We start from the raw sequence: 13,148 nt of genomic DNA, 5'->3' as shown, positions 1-13,148 counted from the left end.
ACATTGTAACCTGTTAAAAAAAGAGTTGAAAAAAAGATTTCCAACAGCACCAAACTTAAATATCACTGTAGTTATAGATCTATATAGATTATTATAGATATCTATAAATTACATTTTGAAGATAAAAAAAAATGGTAATAGGCGATATTATGCCGCCCACGCCTGATCCGGTTCTTTCTGTGGTCTTACTGTAGACAATAAGCTCCTAAACCTACCCTTCAAAGCTGTACCATCGCAAATTAATATTAAGCCGAAAAAAAAATAATTTAGTTTTCAAGTTCTTTTATCATTGTTGTAATGAAAAATACGCCATTTTGTTTACTACGTTCTTAAGAGGATGTAACTCTCCATCCCAGAAGTTTAAAAAACAATAAACTAAGAGCAAGTATCACTGAACTATATATTATTTTGATGGAATTTAGTATGATCAAAATTTAGATTTAGTGCTAGCTTTAGGGTTAGGGTTGGAATTAGGTTTAGGGTTAGGTTTAGGATTAGGGTTAGAATTAGGTTTAGGGTTAGGATTAGGTTTAGAATTAGGGTTAGGGTTAGAATTAGGTTTAGGGTTAGGTTTAGGATTAGGATTATTAGGTTTAGAATTAGGATTATTAGGTTTAGAATTAGGGTTAGGGTTAGAATTAGGTTTAGTGCTAGGTTTAAGATTAGGTTTAGAATTAGGGTTAGGTTTACTGCTAGGTTTAAGGTTAGGGGTTTGGGGTTAGGTTTAGGTTTAGGATTAGGGTTAGGTTTAGAATAGGTTTAGTGAAACCTAACATCCATCCATCCCAGTGGCGCTACAGCCCATGGAGGGCTCTGGCCTGCTTTAACACATCCTTCCATTCAGATCTCTCCTGGGCCTTTCGTCTCCACGCCCTAACCCCTAGCTGCTTCAGATCTGCTTCCACGTCATCTATCCATCGCATTCGAGGTCTGCCTTTGGGTCGCCTGCCTTTTGGTTTTTAGGGTTAGGGTTAGGTTTAGGATTAGGTTTAGAATTAGGGTTAGAATTAGGTTTAGGGTTAGGATTAGGTTTAGAATTAGGGTTAGGGTTAGAATTAGGTTTAGGGTTAGGTTTAGTGCTAGGTTTAAGATTAGGGTTAGGTTTACTGCTAGGTTTAGGGTTAGGGGTTTGGGGTTAGGTTTAGGTTTAGAATAAGGGTTAGTTTTAGGATTAGGGTTAGGTTTAGAATAGGTTTAGTGAAACGTAACCCTAACCTTAAATCTAACCCTAAACCTAGCACTAACCCTAAACCTAAATACTAAACCTAACCTTAAACCTTGCACTAACCCTATCCCTAAACCTAAATACTAAACCTAACCCTAAACTTAATTCCCTAAACCTAGTACTAACCCTAATTCTATACCTAATTCTTATTCTAAACCTAACCCTAAACCTAGCAGTAAACCTTTTATTTTGATCCTACTAAACCTAATCCTAAACTATAATATAGTGCTCCAAACGATATATAGTTCAGTGACATTTTTTTCTTTACTTCCTCTCCAGAACATCATAACAATATGGCGTTGCCTCTATTACAGCAATAATAAGGAACCGTAAAAACTAAATTTTTTTTTTTTCGGCTTAATATTAATTTGCGATGGTACAGCTTTGGAGTGTAGGTTTATGACCCTATGGTCTACGGTAGGACCACAGAAAGAACCGGATCAGGCGTGGGCGGCATAATATCGCCTATTACCAAAAAAATTTACTTAAAAAAAAGAAAAAAACAGTTTTGTAAAGTTGGCTAAGTGTCATTAGTTTAAGCAGAAATCAGGTCAAGTCATGTCATTCTGAATTATACTTTTTTATACATGTATGATGTTGTGTCATATTCATTTATAAGACATACCATGGTTAGTTGATGTTGAAATTGAATTTGACCTAATCAACATGACCTATGCCAGTGCTTCATTTGAGAGGTAGCCTCCTTTACAGTGGTGCATAAATATTTTTTTCAGATCTAAATTATATGGAAGATATATTGAGGAACTGTAAGATTTTTTTAAATGCATATTTAAAAAGCTACATAAAATTTATCAAATATGAAATATTATTTATTTTGACACCAAAAATGCTATTAAGTAATATTTCAAGCAATTTGCATCTGAATCCAGTAAATACTATACAAGTATCATTTTTTATTTTGGACATAGAGATCTGTGTATGCTAGAGTTCCTCAAACTGTGGGGATGTCCTTTGGGAGGGGGAGGAGCAAGGTCTGATAATAATTTTTCAAGTGGCAAATTTTTTAAAGTGTAGGTATAGGGTTGATACTGACTATACTATGGCATCATTTTCAATTTTGGAGATCTGTGTATGCCAGCGTAGGGTGTATCACCTTGGGCGGGAGGGAGGAATCGCCTAGAGGGGGAGGGAGGTGAAGTTGGATGTATAATTCATATAGAATAGATTTATAAGGAAAAGGACATTAAAATAAAATATAATTCAAATATTTTAAATAAGACACATCGGTTCATCTTTTAGTCAAGACCTTACAAATTTATGCCATTTTTGCATCTGCAACAAAATAGACTAAAAGCTTTTTGAAGAAGACATTTATAAAAAAAACTTCATCAACAGAAATTCTCCTGACTATTGTACATTATTTTGTGGATGACTTTTGTTTGACAAAGATAAAAAGTTAGCAGCAGCAAAATTTCTTACTTAACATGAAAATGATCTTACAACATTGACACTTATTATAGACGCACATGCACTATATTACCTTGAATGTCCCTCACAGTAATATTGGCCAGTGCTGCGTCCTTCTATATTACACTTAATTAGACCTGCAACTTTTTTTTTTTTTACTAGAAATGAGTAGTGAGTGCACTGGTGCAGAGAAAACACTTCAATAGTGATCCTCACCACCCTTTTAGCTTCTTTAACCTCTTATTGACATGTGGCCTTTTAAGAGAAAAAAGGCATCAAAGACGCCAGGAGAAAGATATTCTGAAGCTTAGAAAGAAGAAAATGTTTAGTATGGACTATGCTGGGGAGAACATGTTGATTCCCCAATGCTATTCCCAGAAAGAACTTTTTACAAAACAAACTTTAAAATTTCGTGGGGCCACGTTTGGGTAGGGAAGCGGACAATAAGTGAAATGTAAGAGTTTGTATTAGAAAATAAATACGTCTATGCATTTTATTCAATCTTTACTACGTACAAAATTACTTTACGAGCCTTGTGTATAGCAAAGTCATACAGTATATCAAAATAATTCTGTTTCCTACATAGATCCCGCTCAATAGCAAGAAATACCCAATGTTTCAATCTATCTTTGAGAATTGTTGACCTCAAGTTTGAGGCGCGAGAAGCTTCTTTCACCTGATTACACAATTACGGCTATGCATAATGCCATTTTTATTTATCGCTGGTAGGATTGACGTTATCCATATTGAATGACACCCCAAAATGACATTTTTTTTGGATATATTTCCGTATATTTTAAGGACTTTTTCGTATATTTTGCAATTTCGGGAGATTTCCAGGAGCTCCTGGTAAATCGACAGGAGGGCGCAGGAAATCTGTTTTAAGTTATAAAATGGTTTCATTTAAGAATTTATACACTTGAATTAGCGCAGGTCCTATGAAAGACCAGCCCTGCAAAATAGCGGCGTATGTTATGCCTCCGGTCGACTAGTAATTTATAATTTATATATTCTTTTTCATTAATTCTTAAAACCCTCTCTGAACTCACTCTTGGGGAGGCGGGGGGTGCAATTAGTAAAAGTTTAAGAAACACTGTTGTATGCCGATTGCATTGTTTTCATTCCTTTCATCTTGAATAAGACATAAGACATGATTTTGACAGATTCACCAATGACAGATCACCTATGCTCTGGCTTAGCACTATATTTTTGACCTGTTTACACTTACTGGTTGTATTACATTATCTTCTTAATAAATTAAGACAGTTTTGTTTCATAGTCAAGTTGTTTTATTTATTCAAAAAGAAATAAATGGGTGATTACCAGGAATTTAGTGGGCTATTTTAAGTCTGATTCTAAGATTCCATCTCGAATTCATAACCAAACTATAAATGAAATGTGTTTTTAAAACCATTCACAATAGTATATAACTTTATACAAAATTGTTTTAAAACACCTTTTTTTTTTGACATAACAATTCACATACACTGACCAGATTTTTCAAACATTGGTGGCATCTCTGAAAAGGTTTTCTTCTGTTCTGTCAGTACCTACATTTTAAAAGAAATTTTTGCTTTTGAAACTATTTCCCCACTCACCACCCCCTAAAAAAGAAAAAAAAAATTGCATAAAATCACTGACTTTTGTTCGGCTTAGTAATTCAATATTTAATCATTTCATAAGCTCTATTTTGCTTTTGGTCAGACCCCTTTTTTGTTATCACTCTTGCATCGTAACGCTCTCTGACCCATGAATTTTATTATCTTTTTTTTTTTTGTACCTCTACCCCCAGCACACAAAAACACAAATTCAGTCAATGTCAACTTGATATGACAACAAATATTTTTTTTTATATGCAAACGCGTTTCGCGCCTAGGAAAAATGTACGCACATAAAAAAGTTTGAATATAGTGCTTCAAAACGGAGACTTTTTGATATATCAGGTTTGAAAAAAACATTTTGGGTCTAAATTATGAATAAAGAATCATCGATCGTGAAAGTGCTTAGTTGTTCTAAGCACACAGAAAGTAGTAACGTAAAATTTTTCATATTCATCCACCGCATGATGGAGAATTAGTGATGAGTAAACTCAGGCTTCTGTATATATATATATATATATATATATATATATATATATATATATATATATATATATATATATATATATATATATATATATATAATAACTGAAGGGAGGCAACTCAACGAGGACATAGACGTTTATTTACATTGAGACATGACAAACACAAAGGGCATCTGCCTTGAGCACAGCATCTCCATATTGGCTCTCTACTTGGGCGGAAATCGTTTGTCTCTCATGTCAACATCCGACTTGTTTAGTCACAGATAGTGCGCACCTTCTTTCTGCACTATCTTGGATGGCGGTGCGCATGGCAAAGTCATAACATTGCCCCCGTCTTAGCACTTTTCGTCCCGAAAAGAAACACTGCAGCTGAGGTTTGACAGTTCAGGTGGAGGTCGATCAGTGGGAGCCACAGGCGGCAGGGAGCGTGTTCCCCACGAGGCCATCCGCATTGTTTTCCTCCAGTGCCGCTTTCTCTTTCTCCAGTTGACCAGGCTGTTGTTGCGATAATGACGTGGCCGTTTGCCACACAAAGAGATAGGGTCGAGCACTGTTTTCTTCAGCACAGCCGTTGATCGGACACGCTGTCTCAGCAGACCTTCTCGACAGACGCCTCTCAAGGGAGCTGCAGGTTCGCTTGCAGCCACGTTGCAAGCAAAGTCCAATGCACCGCAGTCATCCTCAGACAACAGTCTCACGTCCAGAATATAGGTCTCTTCAGGTTCAAGTGGAAAATGTCTTCCTCTTGACAGCTCAGATTTAGAGTAGTTTGATTGACATTCATCTATGCCAATGTCGATGATGATGGTAGAAGTACATATGCCCTGTTGGTGATTTTCTTGGCATCTAAATTCTACGTGTGATGCGCCGCACGTACAGTTCATGCTAAACTTCTGGATGCAGTTGTCAAGCTTCGAATTTCTCTCGTGAGCACCGACAGATAGGCAGAGGTCTTTAAGGTCCATAGCAACAGGCTTGAACGCAGACCCGACGTTGTCTTGCTCCGTCAGGCTCATTGAGGTACTGGTAACAGGTACAACAGGAACATCCGCTTCAGGCACATAACAGACTTCAGTTAAGGTACCGGTAACAGGTACAACAGGAACAAACGCTTCAGGCACGTAACAGTCTTCAGTTTCTTCATTTGTCTCTTTCCGTTCGACTCGATACATCCCGTTAAGATCATCACAGCAATTGCCATCACGTTTCTCGTCTTGAAAGTCACAACCACAAGACTTGCCCACAACACAGACACAGACGGCGCTCAAATCCCCAGCGTCTCCGTCACCACTGTTTGTGCAGCCACAGTCTTGACCACGCAACTTCTTTATCAACGAGTCTACAGGCAACTGCTCCTTTACCAACGAGTCTACTCCTTCTTTCAGCTGAGACACCATTTTATCTACCTTGTTCCCCATACTGTCCATTTGTTCACACATTGTATCAATACCTTCATTTATCTTGCCAATAAGCTCATAAATCTCCGGTTCAATTTCAAATAGGTAGGTCTCCGGATCTTCGTCTTCATCGATCAGGTCTTGCCGAAGACGAGCTGTAAGCACCTCCTTGCTACCACCAAGCTTCAGGCGTCTGTAACGAAGTTCATGCCTTAGCTCTTTAACTAAGAGCTGGTCTAGTTGTTTCAAAGATGTCATTGTGCTAGAATCCTACCTCCTCTCGTTGAGTCGCCTATAATCCCACTTCTGAGACCAATTGTAATAACTGAAGGGAGGCAACTCAACGAGGACATAGACGTTTATTTACATTGAGACATGACAAACACAAAGGGCATCTGCCTTGAGCACAGCATCTCCATATTGGCTCTCTACTTGGGCGGAAATCGTTTGTCTCTCATGTCAACATCCGACTTGTTTAGTCACAGATAGTGCGCACCTTCTTTCTGCACTATCTTGGATGGCGGTGCGCATGGCAAAGTCATAACAATATATATATATATATGTTGTTGTACTCAGCTGTACTCACCATTGCTTTTAAATCCCTGGAAGATGGAGTATATATCCATATTTGCATATATATATATTGCTGTAACTTAGCCAACAGCGAGCCCAAAGAACCTCAACGAAAGGATTACAAAATATAACGTTTAATAATCCATTAGAAACTACATCTAGATCTAAACTAATAATCACATCTCAGGCCTTCGTGTTTTCCTTCTCTCCTCTGTTTCTCTATCGTGTCCTATGGTACATAATGTCACGCCAAATGACAGTGCGCAATGTAGAGTCATGATAATAATAATATATATATATATATATATATATATATATATATATATATATATATATATATATATATATATATATATATATATATATATAATTCAGCAACCGGGGGAGGGGGGATGAATATCAAAATACCCCATTGCTACACTCTTTTGGTAACTATAGTTTGGTAACTATAGTTCTGTTTTAGTTTTTTTTTTTTTTTTTTTTTTTTTGGGGGGGGGCTTGAACCTAACCCTCCTCCTGGAAATTGGGGACAGTATCTTGCTTTGGATTTATTCAGACTGATACTTGAATCTTCATAGATTATAGTCATGACATATATCGGAAAGTTATGAACCTCACACCCCCCCTCCTTTTTTCTTTTTTTACGCTATGACCATGAAATTTGGTAATTATAGTTTTGTTTTTGAGGGGGGGGGTTAATCTTAAACACCACTGTCTACGGTCATGGAATTTGGTAATTATAGTTTTGTTTTTTAGGGGGGGGGGAAGGGTAAATCTTAAATACCACTGTCTACGGTCATGGAATTTGGCAGTTTTGGTTTTGCTAGTCTTTATTAAAATTGGAGGTTTGACTACGTTAATGGAATTCTTCAATTGGCTGCTGCTTTGTTCTTTGCCACAATTCTTCATTGGGGATTAAGTCTGGCCATTGGATCTAACGATTTTCCTGAGCCAGGTGTTGCTGAATGTTCAAGCCAGTGCGTTACTAAATTCATTATACTTTATAAATGAAACATCTAAGAGATTCTTATTTTCAAATAAGTAGCTGTAATAACACAATAATTAGAAATGTGTTTTAAATAAAAATATGTAAGCCAAATTGAATTTTAAGATGATTCACCCTTTATCTCTTAGTCTGTTGAACACACGATCTGTCGACCGTCTTTCTCTGTCCCTCTCTGTCTTTTGCCTTGGATAGAATCTCTTTCAATGACATGCCCCTCCATTCTATTATAGTGTCTTCCCATCTCTTACTCTGCCTCTTTTTTCTTTGCCGGCACTGTTCCCTGAAGGAAGTTCTTTAGATCTTTGCTAGACCTGAGGACCTTGCGATATAATGATATAGCCATAAAGTTTCAGTTTGAGTTTTTTTTTTTTGCCATTGGTTAGCAGGTCTTTGTGGGGCCCAATTTCTGGTGTGATCCCGTTTGTAATCTCTTCGTTTGTGATGAAGTCTTTGTAGCATCTCAAACTTAATATTTAGAAAAAATTATAACGGTCAAAACAAACTTTTCTCTTCGTGGCTAATTAGTATTTTTTCCCCAAGAGGTAAACTGTCAAATTTCTAGGAAATCGTTAAAGCCGTTTTCAAGATCTGTGTCCACCCAGGCAGGTTTTAGGTTTCACTCATAAAGAGTTAGCTAGGTAATATGAGCATTCGTACAATCAAACTTTCAGTTTCCTAAAAATAGATTCTGAGCATGTTTGAAATTTGGTATATCGCTGAGTATTGAACGTAAATTGTAATATTTGAATTCAGGGTAAATATCTCCAAATACAAGTAGTATCAGTAGTTGTACTCGAATTATCAAGTAGCAGACGTAGTAGTTGCAATGAAGAGCAGTGCTATGAGTAATATCTTCTAAGTACAAATCAAGAACGTGGCGACGTGTTATGAACATAAAGATAACAGAGTCGAAAACCATGTCTGCTTAGTCTGGCTTTTATACACTGAATGACTACACAACACACATCTCTTCGTGAACGGGGCAGTTTAACGTCAGCGACATTGTCAGACCCAGGACAAGGCTTTTACCGTCAGTCCCAGGACGTGGTTGTTTAACGTCAGCGACATTGACAGACCCAGGACGAGGCTTTTAACATCAGTCCAAGGGCGGGGCAGTTTAACGTCAGCGACATTGTCAGACCCAGGACGAGGCTTTTAACGTCAGTCCCAGGACGGGGCAGTTTAACATCAGCGACATTGTCAGTCCCAGGACGAGGCTTTTAAAGTCAGTCCCAGGACGGGGCAGTTTAACGTCAGCGACATTGTCAGACCCAGAACGAGGCTTTTAACGTCAGTCCCAGGACGGGGCAGTTTAACGTCAGCAACATTGTCAGACCCAGGACGAATCTTTTAACGTCAGTCCCAGGACGGGGCAGTTTAACGTCAGCGACATTGTCAGACCCAGGACGAGGCTTTTAATGTCAGTCCCATGACGGAGCAGTTTAACGTCAGTCCCAGGACGGGGCAGTTTAACGTCAGCAACATTGTCAGACCTATGATGAGGCTTTTAACGTCAGTCCCAGGACGGGGCAGTTTAACGTCAGCGACATTGTCAGACCCAGGATGAGGCTTTTAATGTCAGTCCCAGCACATGGCTTTTAACGTCAGTCCCAGGACGGGGCAGTTTAACGTAAGCAACATTGTCAGACCCAGGACGAGGCTTTTAACGTCAGTCCCAGGACGAGGCTTTTAACGTCAGTCCCAGGTCGGGGCAGTTTAACGTCAGCGACTTTGTCAGACCCAGGACGAGGCTTTTAACGTCAGTCCCAGGACAGGGCAGTTTAACGTCAGCGACATTGTCAGACCCAGGACGAGGCTTTTAACGTCAGTCCGAGGACGAGGCTTTTAACGTCAGTCCGAGGACGAGGCTTTTAACGTCAGTCCCAGGACGGGGCAGTTTAACGTCAGCGACATTGTCAGACCCAAGACGAGGCTTTTAACGTCAGTCCCAGGACATGGCTTTTAACGTCAGTCCCAGGACATGGCTTTTAACGTCAGTCCCAGGACGGGGCAGTTTAACGTCAGCAACATTGTCAGACCCAGGACGAGGCTTTTAACGTCACTCCCAGGACGAGACTTTTAACGTCAGTCCCAGGACGGGGCAGTTTAACGTCAGCGACATTGTCAGACCCAGGACGAGGCTTTTAACGTCAGTCCCAGGACGGGGCAGTTTAACGTCAGCGACATTGTCAGACCCAGGACGAGGCTTTTAACGTCAGTCCCAGGACGAGGCTTTTAACAATTGAAAAGTGATTAACCTAAAAATATAATAACAGTAATAGAAATATTATTTAATATCAAAGACATACTACCTAACCAATGAACCCCCTAAAGACAGAAAAATGATACAAGTATACTCTACTCCAGAACAATCAACACAATATCAGATATCCCTGACCCCCAACACCCTATTTCTGAAAAACTACATGAGCATTATACAGGTATATGAAAATCAAACTAGATAATTCTCTACCCTAAAGTCCATTATTTTTCTAAACGTTAATTCCAAGTGATTAGGATCAAACACCTTATTATTATGTAGACATTTGAGCCAGGTAGCCCAAACAAGATTCCTGTATTCGGAAACAATAATCAAGTTAAAGTTATGTATCATTTTATTTTTTAGTTTTGGCAGCTTGTTTAAAATAATAGACAGGTTAACATTTATCCAATCAAAAGTTGGGTAATATCCCTGAACCCCAACATCCCATTTATGGAATATCGGACTTATTAATATCAGTACTGATCGAACTTCAAAAGAAAACTCCTCTATTTCAAGTGCGACAAAATGTGCGCAAAATGAGTTCTATTAATAGCAAACACAATTTAAGCGAACAACTAGGGGGGAAAAAAGAACAACTAGATCTAGGAATGTATTAAAAGCCAAACCTTTTCAGATCTTCTTAAGAAAGATGGGTGCTAAAGGGGCGTTTACAGAAAGTGTTTTAGCCATTTTCAAACTTGAATCTATTCAAAAACATCCGCCCATTTTTCTCTCGTAATTTAAAGCTAGATCTATACAAAAAAAAACAACAACAACATTAAAACGCCAATGGAGCAGTCTTACTATAATAAAACTCTAATGAAGTTTCTAGAAACAAACTAGACAGAATAATCAATCTCATGGGTGGCCCCTTCAGTTTTTTCTAGTAGATCGGACTTCATAAATTGTGATCCTGAGCAAAATGTCAGGTAGGCTTACGATTGAAGAGGGCATTAATTTGTTCTTCTCCAGGCCTTGATGATTTATACTTTCTACCTTTCGAGCAGAAATGCCGATGGATTCATTTATTATATATAAAAAAAAACACTAGATAAAGTCTTTAAAAAAGTCGTGTTCAAACTACTGTTCAATCGCTGCAGTTTGCTTTTTCCTTTTTCAGGGACTCTCGTTTAGTGTGTGCCATAATTTCTTTGCATGAAGGAGAGCTAGGAGGAAAGATTCAAATTTTTGTTCCTTCTGAATCCCAACACTTTGCACATCTCTGTGTCTGAATCTATTTGTATTTACACGGACTTCAAAAATTACAGTCTTTAAGCATTTTAAAAAAATGTTTTGTGTCTGGAGTAGCACCGTCTAGGACAGAGCACACGGCCCTACCGCCCTGGGACAGAGAACACGGCCCTACCGCTCTGGGACAGAGCACACGGCCCCCCTACCGCCCTGGGACAGAGCACACGGCCCTACCGCCCTGGGACAGAGCACACGGCCCTACCTCCCTGGGACAGAGCACACGGCCCTACCGCTCTAGGACAGAGAAAACGGCCCTACCGCCCTGGGACAGAGCACACGGCCCTACCGCCCTGGGTCAGAGCACACGGCCCTACCGCCCTGGGACAGAGCACACGGCCCTACCGCCCTGGGTCAGAGCACACGGCCCTACCGCCCTGGGACAGAGCACACGGCCCTATCGCCCTGGGACAGAGCACACGGCCCTACCGCCCTGGGACAGAACCCAGGACGAGGCTTTTAACGTCAGTCCCAGGACGAGGCAGTTTAACGTCATACCCAGGACGAGGCTTTTAACGTCAGTCCCAGGACGGGGCAGTTTAACGTCAGTCCCAGGTCGGGACAGTTTAACGTCAGCGACATTGTCAGACCCAGGACGAGGATTTTAACGTCAGTCCCAGGACGGGACAGTTTAACGTCAGCGACATTGTCAGACCCAGGACGAGGCTCTTAATGTCAGTCCGAGGACGAGGCTTTTAACGTCAGTCCCAGGACGGGGCAGTTTAACGTCAGCGACATTGTCAGACCCAGGACGAGGCTTTTAACGTCAGTCCCAGGACGGGGCAGTTTAACGTCAGTCCCAGGACGGGGCAGTTTAACGTCAGCGACATTGTCAGACCCAGGACGAGGCTTTTAACGTCAGTCCCAGGACGGGGCAGTTTAACGTCAGCGACATTGTCAGACCCAGGACGAGGCTTTTAACGTCAGTCCCAGGACGGGGCAGTTTAACGTCAGTCCCAGGACGGGGCAGTTTAACGTCAGCGACATTGTCAGACCCAGGACGAGGCTTTTAACGTCAGTTCCAGGACGGGGCAGTTTAACGTCAGAGACATTGTCAGACCCAGGACGAGGCTTTTAACGTCAGTCCCAGGATGAGGTAGTTTAACGTCATACCCAGGACGAGGCTCTTAACGTCAGTCCGAGGACGGGGCAGTTTAACGTCAGTCCCAGGATGGGGCAGTTTAACGTCAGCGACATTGTCAGACCCAGGACGAGGCTTTTAACGTCAGTCCCAGGACGGGGCAGTTTAACGTCAGCGACATTGTCAGACCCAGGACGAGGCTTTTAACGTCAGTCCCAGGACGGGGCAGTTTAACGTCAGTCCCAGGACGGGGCAGTTTAACGTCAGCGACATTGTCAGACCCAGGACGAGGCTCTTAACGTCAGTCCGAGGACGAGGCTTTTAACGTCAGTCCCAGGACGGGGCAGTTTAACGTCAGCGACATTGTCAGACCCAGGACGAGGCTTTTAACGTCAGTTCCAGGACGGGGCAGTTTAACGTCATAGACATTGTCAGACCCAGGACGAGGCTTTTAACGTCAGTCCCAGGATGAGGCAGTTTAACGTCATACCCATGACGAGGCTTTTAACGTCAGTCCCAGGACGAGGCAGTTTAACGTCAGTCCCAGGACGGGGCAGTTTAACGTCAGTCCCAGGTCGGGACAGTTTAACGTCAGCGACATTGTCAGACCCAGGACGAGGATTTTAACGTCAGTCCCAGGACGGGACAGTTTAACGTCAGCGACATTGTCAGACCCAGGACGAGGCTCTTAATGTCAGTCCGAGGACGAGGCTTTTAACGTCAGTCCCAGGACGGGGCAGTTTAACGTCAGCGACATTGTCAGACCCAGGACGAGGCTTTTAACGTCAGTCCCAGGACGGGGCAGTTTAACGTCAGTCCCAGGACGGGGCAGTTTAACGTCAGC

At 41.0% G+C, this 13,148-nt stretch overlaps 1 protein-coding gene across 1 annotated transcript in view; it reads left to right on the top strand.

Annotated features, from left to right (window-relative positions):
- LOC106066645 (tetraspanin-17-like) overlaps positions 1-13,148 on the top strand; it is a 32,951-nt gene that overhangs the window by 650 nt on the left and 19,153 nt on the right. The window lies entirely within an intron of this gene.

This window comes from Biomphalaria glabrata, chromosome 2, assembly GCF_947242115.1.
Source record: "Biomphalaria glabrata chromosome 2, xgBioGlab47.1, whole genome shotgun sequence".
In the NCBI taxonomy this organism is placed as follows: Eukaryota; Metazoa; Mollusca; class Gastropoda; family Planorbidae; genus Biomphalaria; species Biomphalaria glabrata.
This window is presented reverse-complemented; position numbering and strand designations above follow the sequence as displayed.